The 13,845-nt window shown below is 39.0% G+C and overlaps 1 protein-coding gene across 2 annotated transcripts in view; it reads right to left on the bottom strand.

Moving 5' to 3' along the window:
• Positions 1–13,845, bottom strand: part of SLC36A4 (solute carrier family 36 member 4) — a 186,646-nt gene that overhangs the window by 134,718 nt on the left and 38,083 nt on the right. Inside the window, exons 1-3 of one of the 2 annotated variants that reach the window (XM_010352279.3) lie at positions 5,405–7,679; positions 4,449–4,546; positions 2,899–3,013 (exon numbers count right to left, since the gene is read on the bottom strand). The gene's annotated coding sequence lies outside the window, so the exon portion shown is untranslated. Of the gene's footprint in view, positions 1–2,898; positions 3,014–4,448; positions 4,547–5,404; positions 7,680–13,845 lie in introns of those variants that run through there. The other variant, XM_074400341.1, reaches the window with a different exon arrangement.

The following is a 13,845-nucleotide window of genomic DNA, read 5'->3' as shown; positions in this document are numbered from 1 at the left end:
TGAGAATCACTGGTTTAGGCTAGTTTAGGAAGGAGGAAGTAGAGAGTAGCATCAACCTTTCATTGAGTGCTTACTCTGTAGAGAACAGATATAAGCATCTTATTTATATGTATTTATCATATAATCCTCACAAGGGCCCCAGCCAGTAGGGCTATGATCGTTCCAAGTTTACCTATGGGGAAACTGGTACTGAGAGGGTGAGCAACTTCTTAAAACCATACAGCTAGAAAGCAATGAAGACCAGATTCGAACCAAGGCAGACTGGTTTTAAACTCCATGAGCTTAACCATTGCTATATGCGAATTCTCCCTTAGCATCTGATAAAAAGGAGCTTAATTTCTCTTCATTAGAATTATAGGTTAGCTGCTCGGGGGGGTACAGTAAATGAGTGTCTCTGGACTGGGAGAGCTGAGAGAAGTATTTGGCTAGAAAGAAATAAAACAAGTTCCAGGAAATTATGGCTTTGTGAGAAAGCTGGGAATGTCACTAGCAAGACAGTCGCTGTGGTGGAGACAGCTGAGGGCCTTTGGCCAGTGCCTTCTGCCATTTGATTTCATTGTTTCCCACCTTTTTCTTCTTCTTCTTCTTTTTTTTTTTTGCTGCAGCCCCTCATCATCACCTCCTAACCTTCCGGTAGAGTTTGTTACACACAAGAGCAATGTGTTATGGCGCTTTGAAACCCGCGGGTAGAGGGGTCGGGTCCTAGTGAATAGACAGCAGTGGGGAGAAGCCAGGTAGTGAGCAGGGATAAAGAACTCACCGGGAAAAGGAACTTAGATCCAAGTCTTCCTGGAGGGTATTTCGTGAAGCCATGAGAGTCACCAATGGTGCGATGAGACAGATACCATGCAGGTATCATTTCATAGGCCTGAGCACTGGCAGACAGAAGCAAGGCCAGAAAGCGAGAGGAAACCAGGGTGTGAGGGTCCTCATATTTCTTATCTGGGCTGTACTGGGTACAGCTCACTAGGCCAGTAAAAGTTTTATGGATCTTGCTCATTTAGGCCACTGGGGCAGCTCTTACAGATCTAATGGTGTGGTTTGGGCCAGCAGAGAGAGGCCCTGAGGTTTAGTTCTTCTGAGTCCCTTCAGTTCACAAGTTGAATAGATGCAGAGTAGAAAGGCAGTACCTCTGCTGCTGGCTCAGCCATTGCAGGGTGAGCAGATTCTCACAGTAGAGGTTAGGAGGAGATTGTCAAGCCAACAGACTGGAGAGCAAATGTGGCACAGACCTAGGTTTTGCAGCCAGAAGATGCAGGCAGGGCCCCCAGCCAGACAAGGGTTAATCCCAGGATCTGACAGAGCCAAGAGAGGGTCTGAGTGACACTAGCACAGACTTTACCAGCATGTAGGAGGACGAGACGCACTTCTTTGGAGACCAGAAGGCAGAGAGAACCCATTAGAGGACCACAACTCTGCCTCTGTGCCTCATGTCCTAGACATGACACCTCCTCCCTGCAACGTCCTGCTTTCCCTCATAAACCGAGATGCTAGTTTTGGAATCAAAACAGAGGGAGGGGAGGGCAACCTGAAAAGCTGAACATTTTGCTGGGAATTCTGAGCATTGCCTGATTGAGAATTGTATAAAATACTGGATCAAATGGAGTTTAATGACATTGGACATTAGTTATTTTTTTTCCCACTAGCAGTTGAGTGTTTGTGAGGGCAAGAGGATAACAATATTAAACATTTTCCTTTTTCCTGTGTCCTTATGAGGGTTTAATATTGCCACATGCATACTGTATTATTCCACTCTCACGCTGCTATAAAGAACTACCTGAGACTGGGGAAATTATGCAGAAAAGAGGCTTACTTGACTCACAGTTCCATAGGCTGTACAGGAGGCATGGCTCGGGAGGCCTCAAGATACTTACAATTATGGCAGAAAGCACTTTCTTCACATGGTGGCAGGAGAGAAACAGAGTGAAGGGGGAACTGCTACCCAATTTCAAACAACCAGGTATCTTGAGAATTCACTCCCTATCATGAGAACAGCAAGGGGACATCTGCTTTCACGATTCAATCACCCCCCACCAGGTCCCTCCCCCAACACCGGGAATTACAATTCTACATGAGATTTGGGTGGGGCCAGAGTCAAACCATATCACACACACACATAGTTATTCATATGATTGGTTTTTAAATTCCCACCTCCCTCACTAGAATGTAAGCCCCTAAGGGGAGAGACTGTCATTTTACTCCCTGCTCTAGCTCCAGAGCAGGGCAGCAGGGACTTATCTGCCTTAATAGCTGTGGTATCTCCAGCACCAAGAACAGTTCCTGGCACATCTTAGAAGTTGAATTGTGCTCATAACTGCTTTTCGAATGAATTGATCAGTGAAAGAAATGAGACAATCAAATGAAAGGAACACTAGTCAGTGGTTTCCCTGGATTAACAAGCAGAGACAGTGAGGATTTCACAACACAAAAGTACATTTCTATGGAATCATTATTTTATACAACATTTTCAGACATATTGGATATAAGAATAATGCTTTGCATGTGTATAGTGCTTTAAGGTTCACAAAGGGCATTCCTCATATTGTACCATTTGATTCTTTGAAGAGCTAGATAGGTCAGATATATTCATATTTATTTTATAGATCGACTAACTGAGGTTCAAAGAGATTAATTGACTAACTCAAGGTGTAATGCATAGGAATCATCAAAGCCAGGGTTAGAATCTATAGACTTTCTTGCCCTCAGTTCATTAAGCCACATAGCAATGGTTGCACAGAAGTTTAGGGGGCTGGCCGAGACCAGTGAGAAAGATGCTCTGGGTGCTAGTTCATTATTCCCTTCTGGGATGCCGATCAGATTTCACCAGCATTTAAAGCTCCCTAGAGCGGAGAGAAGTAGAGTGGCTAAAGATGAGAATATTTCAGCTAAAACACTTACCTGCTGTGCTGAGGTGAGTATGCCGGCTTCGTGCTTACCCCAAGTGGTCAAATAGGGGTGGCTCTTCCACGGTAGTGGGAAGGTTGGGGTAGGGGCTGGATTCTTCCTCTCCAACCTACACACAAGGAAAAGAATGTAACTCGATTACTCTGTGTCCCCAAAATTGTGCTATGAAAGTGAGGTTCAGTTTCCTTAGCCAGCCTGCACTTTTAAGAGAAGACTTCATGCCCTTACTTTGCAATAAGACGGAGGGCTGTCTGAGTAAGGAGGACCGTGATGGGGTTGGGAGACCTTTCCTTCAGCGAGGAGGTTGTATTGCTAGTGCTGTCACCAACCTGAAGCAGAGAACCAGAGTAGGCATCCGTGTCCTGTCCAATCCTGGCATTACCCAGACTGCCCTCAGAGCGGCAGTAGAGCCTTAATTAGCGGATGCTCAGCAACTGGCTGCCTGCAGGACGTAGTATTAACACTGCTTAACTAGAATGCAGCATCCAGCCTGCACCCTTTGCAGATAAACACTAGCATTTCTCCCATATAGTGCAATTAGGTCTCCCATCATTCATCACTCATTCATTCTATTCATTCAATTTTTGTGTCACTTAGCAGCTATGTATTAAAGCCTACTAAGTGTAGGAGCTCTACCAGAGGTGCTGAGGATGCAAAGATTTATTAAATATAATTTACATGAGGCTCTAAGACCTCTGGGAGCTCAATGCTTAGTAAGAGAAAGATTTGAAAATAACAAATACTATGTAACTGCGGTAAGTGTTTAGCATAGCACTGGTGGGAAGGAAGCGTTGTGTGATGCAAGACAGAATCCTTCCGGTCTTAGCTTAACTGTGACTTCTGCCGGGATGCTGTTTTTGTCCCCTGTACCAGGTTATGTAACCCCTTTTACCTGGTGTCTTAAATCCTTGTCTTTCTCCTGTTCTAACACTCAGCACTCTGGTTATTCCTTGTTTAATTGTCTGTCCACTATAGATGTAACAAGCTACTTAAAAAAACAAGATCCAGTTCTGTATTATTCTCCCCTATGTCCCCAACACCTACTAGAAAGTCTGGCTCCCAGTAAGTGCTCAATAAATACCTGCTGAATGAAGATTAACATACAGTATATACAATCAGTCCATGACATCTCAAGTACAAGGAACATTATTCGTCTTTGTTTTTCTATATCAAATCAAACCTTAATTTGCCAAGATTAGTAACAATTCCAGTATTCGTTTTTTAAATTTTCTTCCATCTCCTATGGATCATACCAAAATCCCAATAGGTATGCAGTTGAGGAAAATGGAAGTGAAAGGTCTCTGTCCCTTACATCTGCCTGTTGTGCAGCACGGGCTGAGCTCTAGTCTTTTGCTACCAGTCAGGCTTCTTGCACCAGGCGGGTTATAGTTATACCTCTCACAGCAATCACTCTACCCCTGCCAGCACCACCACCCGCATCTAAATCGTGTCCTTCTGTTGCGACACTTGCAAGTGGTACACAAGTGCAAAGTGAGACCCAGAACAACTGAACATCCCACCCTTCCCAGTCCCTGGGGAGTCACCTCCAGGCTGGGGCCACTCCCCACTTTCCCACCAAGCATCATCCTCCTTCTCCTTGGAAAACTGTCCAAAGCACCTTGGTGGCTCTCATTGCTGTTATCTTGGGGAAAAAGGTAAAGATATTTTCCGAGTTAATACTGATAAATTCACAGCTTTGAAAAGACAAGACATCATTTAATTCTCAGCAACTCTCCTTGTTACTAAATAAATGAATATGTTATTTTGTGGGGGAATTTTTTAAAGGACATTCCACCTTTATGTCTGAGGTAATTCAACCTCTATACATCAACAAGCATCCATTATTTCTGAGCTAGTAGTTTCCTTTGAGTCCCAGAAAAGAATACCTTCATGCTTGTGAGAATTAATGGAGATGATGTCTTTGACTGCACTTTCAGAACTGGAGGTACTACACAAACGTACAGTATCGTTGTCATCAAGCTAACGATTTCTGTATTTTACAGATAAATGACCTCCTTGGGGTCCGTTCCAATTCTTTTTTTTTTTTTTTACCCTACAAATGGTCCTTCAACCATCCATTATTCTAGAATGCTTTTAACTCCCCAAAAAATCCATGTGTCGGTGTTGCTTTCTTTTTCTTTCTTACTGATTCCTAATTCAAACCTGAGACTGAGGTATTCAAGCCCAAATCACTTGTAAGGGGAATAGACTTTACTGGCCCCTTTTAATACTAAAATTCCTTGACTTATCAAGGCTCTTACATATGAATGACAGCAAACGCCTTCTCTCTCCTCTTTTCATTCATTCACTCATTTGGATAATATTCATTTGGCACCTCCTCTGTGTAAGGCATCATTCTATGCATTTCTCATGTTTATAATTGCCTACACACACACCTATTCGACATTTCCACTAACATCTGAAATGTAGCACACTGTTTGAGCTGGCAGTGCTCTCCCACAACCACCACTGTCAATTCTTCCCTCCAAGCCCCACGCACCAGCTACTTCATGCTTTTCTCTGCTTTATCTTGGTGTCCTTGGATGTCTTGCAGCTAATGTGCCTCCACTTCCGTGTGAAGGCTCTTGCCTGTTACACTGTTTATTGTGTTTATATTGTTTGTTCAAGGAGAACATTCAGAAACCCTGAGATGAAATAGCGAAACAGAGCACCGAGATCAGTGATGGGATAAAAAGCCAGTGAGATACAAAATAAAATTAAAATGTTTATCTCAGAAAGTGGGACCTGCTTTGTTTTATTTCTAGCCAAACAAATACCAGTCGTGACTTAGCTAAGCAGAGAGTTAAATCTGGGGCAAACACTCAGGCTTAATGTACACTTTTACATTGTGTTTATAAAGGCACAATTTCATTCATTTTGAAGAAAGGCGGACCCACCCATGTACTATTTATACTGTAGTCCTTTTGACATCTTTCGAATCGTTCCTTGCTTGTTAGACTGGAAACTGACCTGCCCCTCTTGTTGAATGTCTGACTCCCAATTCACATGGTTTGGTGGGAGTGGTCATTTTATAGAATTTGATCCTGTTCTCTACTCATAGCTTTTATGGATAGGGAAGGTATCTGGCCTGGGAACTTTGGAACTAGGACTAGGAAGGAAGAGAATGATTTCCTCTGCTTTCCTATAAAACACGTGAGCAGTGGGCAGCCATGCCCTGGCATGGGGACCGTGAGAGCAGAAAATGATGCAGATGTAGTAGTAACTGACACATGCTGAGTCCCAGCGTGGGACAAACACATCTGGGAGTGCTTGATCAGTATCACCTTTTGACTTCTCAGGTGCATTTTGTGGAGGAGGGCCCGAGGCACAGAGAGGTTCAGGAAGCTGCCCATGGTAAAACGGAAGCTAGCGGTTTTGGGAAATCAACCCAGGGATTCTGGCTCCAGTGTCTGTGCATATAAACACTGTGCCCCATAACCTCTCATGCCCAGATACCAGCTTTCTGAAGCTTGATCCACCAGTCTCTGGCCTCTTTTTCATCACCTGATTATGGCCTCACTTTATTCGAAACTGTCTTCTTCAAACCTTGGCTTTTCCCATTTGGAGGGTGATTAACACAATTTTCACTTACCTGGGGAGAAGAACCTTCCTGGCCCTGTGTGCCCCCCAGGAATGATGAGGAGAAGCTCCTCTGTGGAAGTGGGACCTAAATAAAACCTTGATAAATGCAGCAAATGGATAACTTTTATTAAGAAAAACTCTTTTTAGTGAACGTGGTGCACAAATCCTGTGTATAGTTCGATAGATATTACAAAATGAACATAGCTATGAAACCAAATCTTACCAGCACCCCAGAAGATTCCCTCATGCCCTCTGCCAAACACTCCCCTCTTTCTCATCCCAAGATGAGTTTACTTCAAAACTCTACATCAACTTTGTCTAGTTTTGAACTTTATGTAAACAAAATAACACCTTACGCATTCTTATCTGGCTTCTTGTGCTCGTTATTACTTTGTGAGGTTCATCTGAGTGGTTTGGTGTAGCCGTGCTTTGTCAGCTTTCATGATGTATAGCATCCTGTTGTAGGAATATACCACAAGATATTGATCCATTCCCCTGTTGATGGACATTCAGGTTGTTTCCAATTTGAAGCTATTATGAATGGCGCTACTATGAATGCTATCATCCATGTCTTTTGGTGAACAAGTGCATAATTTGTGTTGGATATATAATTTTCGTCGGGAGCATAAAAGGAGAACTTTTAACCCACAGAACAGGAATTTGTGCATGGATGGAATGTGGAATATATTTGATGGTGAGATGACAGTGAAAACAACTTCCGACCAAGGAGAATATCTTCAGGCTATGGCTTCAAAGAGAGATTTATTTTTTCTTCAGGGAAGCTTATAAAAGCCCTCTTGGAAAAAAAAAATGATCTTTTACAGAAGGTGTTCATGGGCAGAGAGCATTTTTTTTTCAGAGTATGCTCCTACTTGAGGGACACTATGCCTGCCATTATGTGGGTTTCTCTCATAGTGAATAGGAACCAGAATAAAGGAATAGAAGTGCATGTGATGGAATGTGTGCAGTTACCATGCCAAAGTTTTAAATTTCAGCCATTTGAAGTCTGAGAACTCTGCAAACTAGCCTAATTACAGGGAAGCAATTCATCTGCAGTGGAATGCTGAGGACTGAGCTAGAGCAGTGCTTTGAGTGGAATGAAGAAGTATAAAATCCAACAGCAGGATAGGAAAAATGAAAAATTCTAGACAAGTACCAGCACAGGTAGAACACTGGACAATCTAGCTGAGGCATTTACCAGGTTTCCCTCAGCAGGATGCAAGCTCCGTGAAGGCAGGGACTTTATCTCTCCAATCAACACTGTATCCCCAGAATTTAGTCGGGGCTTTGTGTAATAGAAGCTTAATGTTTATTCAGTGAAACATGAATAGTTCGTTGGTTTAGAAGGGATGCTTATGCCAAAACCATAGCTAATCACTGTGGTGCATGTCTTTATGCTTAAGTATTAGTAAGTACTCTACAATTCATTTTGAAGGATAAAATGAACAACTATGCCAATGATTGATACTTGTTATCTTAGGTAGGTTACTAGCTCAACTAGCAGCAAACTTCCGAATCTCCTTCTTCCTGTCAGTCTCTGTGTAATCTTCTAAAGGTAGATGATGACTTTGAATAGCTGGCTTGTCCTCTTTGCCTTTCGCAGTTTATACATAACCGATTGCTCCTGAATAGCACTGTTAGCTTCAACATTTCCTGACTGGAACCACTTCCAATGATAAGCGAAAACCAGAAGAACTTTCTTCTGCAAACCTAATTTTCAGTCATGAAATCTTGAGTGATTAAAGAAAATACAAGACCCTGGATAATATAATTTTTAATATGTTATTTTTCTTCTTTTTGCTTTTTTACTTTCTTTCTTTTGGTGAAGGGGTATATGTTAGGGAGAATATACGACTATTAAGAAGACATTGGGAATAGTATAATTTTGTAGCCTCTAATATTTTTTAGTATTCCTCTGGCAAGATGACCTCTGCCAGACTCTATATATGTTTTAAAATTATCTCAGTGCTCTAGGTGTTATAGGTCAGAGGAATTTGTTCTCATAACATAGATACTTCATTCTCCAGTGAGAGGCTACTGTCTTTCTGCTGGGATTATCACACTGATGAAATGACAATCTGTACTGGTCTAGGGTATTGCTGCCACCACATGGATATGATCTCACTGAGACTGAAACCAACATAGAAGAAAGCAAAGATAAGAGAGGGGAGAGCAAGTACACAAGAGGTATTATGTATGTAGTACTATTCAGCCATTAAAAAAAGGATGAGATCCAGTCATTTGAAACAATATAGATAGAACTGGAGATCACCGTGTTTAGTAAAATAAGCCAGACACGGAAAGACAAACATCTCATGTTCTCACTTATTTGTGGGATCTAAAAATCAAAACAATTTGAACTCATGGACATTGAGAGTAGAAGGATGGTTCCCAAGGGCTGGTGAGGATAGCAGCTGGCTGGCAGGGAGGTGGGCTAGTTAATGGAGACAAAAAACAGAAAGAATGAAGATGACCTACTATTTGATAGCACAAATGGATGACTATAGTGAATAATAACTTAATTGTGCATTTTAAAATAACTTAAAGAGTGTAATTGGATTATTTGGAACTTAAAGGATAAATGGTGGAGGGGATGGATACCCCTCTCTCCATGATGTGTTTATTTCACATTGTATGCCTATATCAGAATGTCTCATGTACCCCATAAATATATACACCATGTACCTACAAAACTTTTAAAATTAAAAAAAATTAAAAAGAGGTATTATATGACATCCTGGATGAAGCTACCCCTGGATTCAGCTGTGCCTCTTCCTCCTCAACTTAACAGTTTCATGTGCAAAACAGTTTGAACTAGGTTTTCTGATGCTTGTCTTCTAAAGATTCTTCACTGATATAGAGAGATATGTTACTTGCTGAAGTGAAGAGTGAAGATTTGCTGTACAGACCATTCTCTTGCCTCCTATGCTACACTGCAGGAAGGGGTAGAGCTGGAAATGAATTTGATAAAATATACAAAATTAAAATTAATATACAAAAATAAAATAGACTTGAGAACCAGAGCAATGTCCAATGCTTGTAATGAATCCTAGATAAATAATGGCTGCTAGACAAATAATAAGGACTATAATCTAAAAGAAAAATATCATTTGATTCCTTCTGTTTGTACACACACATCACTTTGCATCAGAGCCTTTTTTATCTGATGTGGCAAAATCTGTGTCTCCCTAACGTATATGTGTAAAGTTCTCAGAATAGAGGCATTACTATGGCCAGGTGGTATAAATCAATGATTCCTAATTTTGGTACCGTATACTATGCAGAGAGGGCTTTAAACTATTCCCTGGAGTCTGTGAACCAACAGGCATTGTGTCAGGCTAGAAGTAGATCTCAATAAAGCTTTGTGATTGAATGAATGAATATACAATAAAGCACTCCCAACGACATTACAAACGAAATACTTGACACATTTGAATACATCCTATTATTTTACAAGTAGATAGATGTGTTGTGATTGATAAAATAATAAAATAAAAATTCACTAAAACACCTTATTAATTTAATAAAAGCTTCTCCCATCTCAATTAATAGACACTCAAGTAACAGCTACTAAAATAATTGCTGGAGTTTGACATTTTTCATGTTAAAAATGCAACATCAAACTTGAAAAGCTTGGAAACCACCATACAGATTGTAAGTTTCTTGAAGTCAGAAATACATCCCCAGCACTCCTAATATAGTGTTTTGCATGTTCTCAAAATTATATAATACACAGAATACAAGGCTGACAATAAATCATATTACATGAGAACACTCACTTCCCCTACCATTTTTAAGTTATGATTGAACACATCATTTCATTATTAAATATAATCTATACTAATGTACATTTTTACATATATTTATAAAGTGACCATCATAAAGTCACTTGCAGGATAACAAATAGAATATTGCCAGTTCCAAAGCCTCTGACCAAATGTGCCTTGCCCTGATCACAAATCTTCCTTTTTTCCAAAAGTAACTGTTACCCTATCTTTAATGATTATGGTGTCATTTCTTTAAAAAAGTTTGACCATTTATATATGCATCCCTAAATGAGTTGGTTTAATTTTTTCCCACTTTTGAAGTCTATCTAAATGGAATGTCTTATATGCATTATTTTGTGTCTTGTTTTCTGGCTTAATAGTTTTTGTTTGATTCGTTCATGGTGTTGCATATGGCTACAGTTTGTTGTGTTTTATTTTATTTGCAGTAAATATTCCGTTATATTCCTATGCTACAATTTATCCATTCTACTGTCAATGGACATTTAAGTAGTTTTCGGTTTGGACTAATGGTTTTACCAGAAGCATTTAGTTAACTTACATTTCATGTAACTACCAGTATGTTTCATCTTAAATTTAGCAGCTTATTTTGTGCTTCTATGTGCCCTCCCTATCCTCTTTATTATTCCTTCTTGTCTTTTCTTTTTTTTTTGGGGGGGGGACTTTTTTAATCCTTCTATTTTTTCTTATACTGGCTTAGAACATATACGTGCTATTCCTTTCCTTTAGTGGTTCCTTAAATTGTAACATTATGCTTAAGTTATCAAATCCCCAAATAATCGATACTTTGCTGTACCATAGACAATATTAAAATCTGAGAACATTTTTACACAATTTTCTCACCCAATCAACTTACATGTTATTATGTCATGTATTTCAAGGTATTATTATTGTTTGAATATATTCATTTATCATTTTCTTTGTTCTTAATTTCCTCTTGCTTCTCAGATCCTCCATTTGATATTGCTTCTCTTTTGTCTGAAGTATGGTGTTTAGAATCTCCTTCAGTGAGAGTCTGGTTGTTTTAAAACCTGATAGGTTTTCTAAGTTAAAAATATTTTCCTTCTCCTCATTTAAAAAGCCAAATATTAACGGAGCATAATATTGAGATTGGCAGTTATTTTCAACACATCAAAGATATTCTGTCTTCCAGTTTTGTGGCTAGAAGTCAGCTTTTGGTTCAATTGTTGCTCTTTTAAAGGTAATACTTTATCTTTGTCTACTTTTAACATTTTTTTCCCATCTCGGGTACTCAACAGTTTCATTGTGATTTGCCTATAATTAATTTATTGTTTTTTATCTTTCCTGAGACTGTTTATGCTTCTTGAAACTGTGTATTAATTTCTTTAGTTTTTAAAAAAATATTGTAGCTCTTAACTCTTTAAATATTGCTCATGGCCCCACTTTCTGTCTCCTTTATCTGGGACTTTCCTTAAAGATACAGTAGACTTTCTTACTCTACTCCATGTCTCTCAACCTCTTTTTCACGTTTTTCATCTTTTTGTCTCTGTGTGCTTCATTGTCAATTTCTTCAAATGTATCTTCCAGTTTATAAATGTCATCTTCAACTGTTTGCAATCTGTTATTAAATCTACACATTGAGTTTCTAATATCAGTGATTAAACTATTTTTTCTGGAAGCTCTATTTAGTTCTTGTTGAAATATGTTACATCATTCTTCATAGTTTCTGCTCCCTGAAGATGTTTTCAAACCTGTCCTTGTATTTCTTCAAAAAATGGTTAGCATAGTTTTATTATCTCTGTTTGATAAGCCCAATATCTGAAATCCATGTGGGTCTGTTTTCCTTTGCTGGGTCTCATTGATAGGGCCTTGCTTCTTCGGATATTAGATTTTTATTTTTACCCGATGCTATTCATTGTTCTTGAAAACTTATTTGTGGGGATTCTTTGCAATCAGTGTAAAGATGTCTTCCTCAAGAGAATATGTGAAATTGCTCTTTCCTAGTGGCTAGGAATTTACTAGCACAGTAGTACTTTTATTTTTTATTGGTAAATCATAGTTATATATATTTACGGTGTATAATGTGATATTTTTATATATGTACACAATGTTGCATTATTAAATCAAGCTAACATATCTATCACCTTGCTTATCTATCTCTTTTTTATAGTGAGACATTTCAAATTTACTCTCTTTGATATTTTGAAATATATTCATTATTATTGATTATAGTTACCCTGGAATGAAATAAATAACAAAATCTATACCTCCCATATCTGAAACTTTGTACCTTTTCATTAACAACTCCTCATTCCTCTGTCTATCTGAAACTTTGTACCCATTAATCAGCAACTGCTGATTCCTTCCTTCCTCAGCCCCCTCTCCACCCACTCACAGCCTTTGGTAACTATCATTCTACTCTCTACTTCTATGAGTTCAACTTTATTAGATCTCACTCATACAGGTGAGATCATGTGGTATTTGTCTTTCTGTGCCCACCTTATTTCACTTGGCATAATGGCCCTCAGATTAATTCACGTTGTTGCAAATGACAGGAATTCCTCTCTTTTAAAGTGCAAATACTACTCCACTGTACATATATATAAACATGTTCTTTATCCATTTATTCATCATTGATGGACACATATTGTTTCCATATCTTCGCTATTGTGAATAATGCTACAATGAACGTGGGAATGGAGATTTCTCTTTGATATATTGATTTCAGTTTCTTTGGATCTATAGTCAGAAGTAGATTACTGGGTCATATTGTACTTGCATTTTTAGCTTTTTAAAAAAACCTCTATACCACTTTCGACAATGGCTATGTTAATTTACATGTCCTCTTTTGGTAAATGTCTATTTATTCTTTTGCCTGTTTTGTTTGCTTGTTTTAATCAGGTTGTTTTCTTGCTAATGAGTCATTTGAGTTCCTTACATATTTTGGATATTAAGCCGTATCAAATGTCTGGTTTGCAAATATTTCCTCCCATTCTGTGGGTTGTCTTACTTTGTTAATTCTTTCCTTTGCTATGCAGAAGCTTTTTAGATTCATACTGTCCCATTTTTCTATTTTTGTTTTGCTGCCTGTGCTTTTGGGAGTCTGGGACTACTTTAGACTAAATTCATGTCTTGGGTGTATTTTGCACCTCCTGGTTGAAATAAATTTTGGCTGAAGAACTGTTTGAAGGCCAATTACTCTGGGACTAATTTCTCCTCCCTTCCCTTCCACCACATATGCAGTCACATACTCATCAGCACAAGGGCAGTCTTCTTTGCAGTTCACAGGGAAGGTGATGAGGATGGATTTGCTGTGGTTTACCCTTACTTTGAAAGTATAAACCTTTGGCACTCCAACTTAATGTTGGGGCAGGCTCCCTTTAAATCCCACATTTTGAGTAGGCTCTGCGCTTTTATTTCTGTTTCTCGCATTCCATGATACATTAAAAGCAAAGATCAAGATTTTCTGGATTGCCAAATGTCCTTAAGATAGAAGTGGCTTCCATGCTCTGCCAATCTCTCTGGGTTCCTGTTTTCTCATAGATTTTTGTCTATAATCTGGTCAACTTTTTAATTAAGTTAAATAAGATTTAGCAAGCCATATTCAGCATTT

This window comes from Saimiri boliviensis, chromosome 6 (assembly GCF_048565385.1).
Source record: "Saimiri boliviensis isolate mSaiBol1 chromosome 6, mSaiBol1.pri, whole genome shotgun sequence".
Lineage (NCBI taxonomy): Eukaryota > Metazoa > Chordata > Mammalia > Primates > Cebidae > Saimiri > Saimiri boliviensis.
This window is presented reverse-complemented; position numbering and strand designations above follow the sequence as displayed.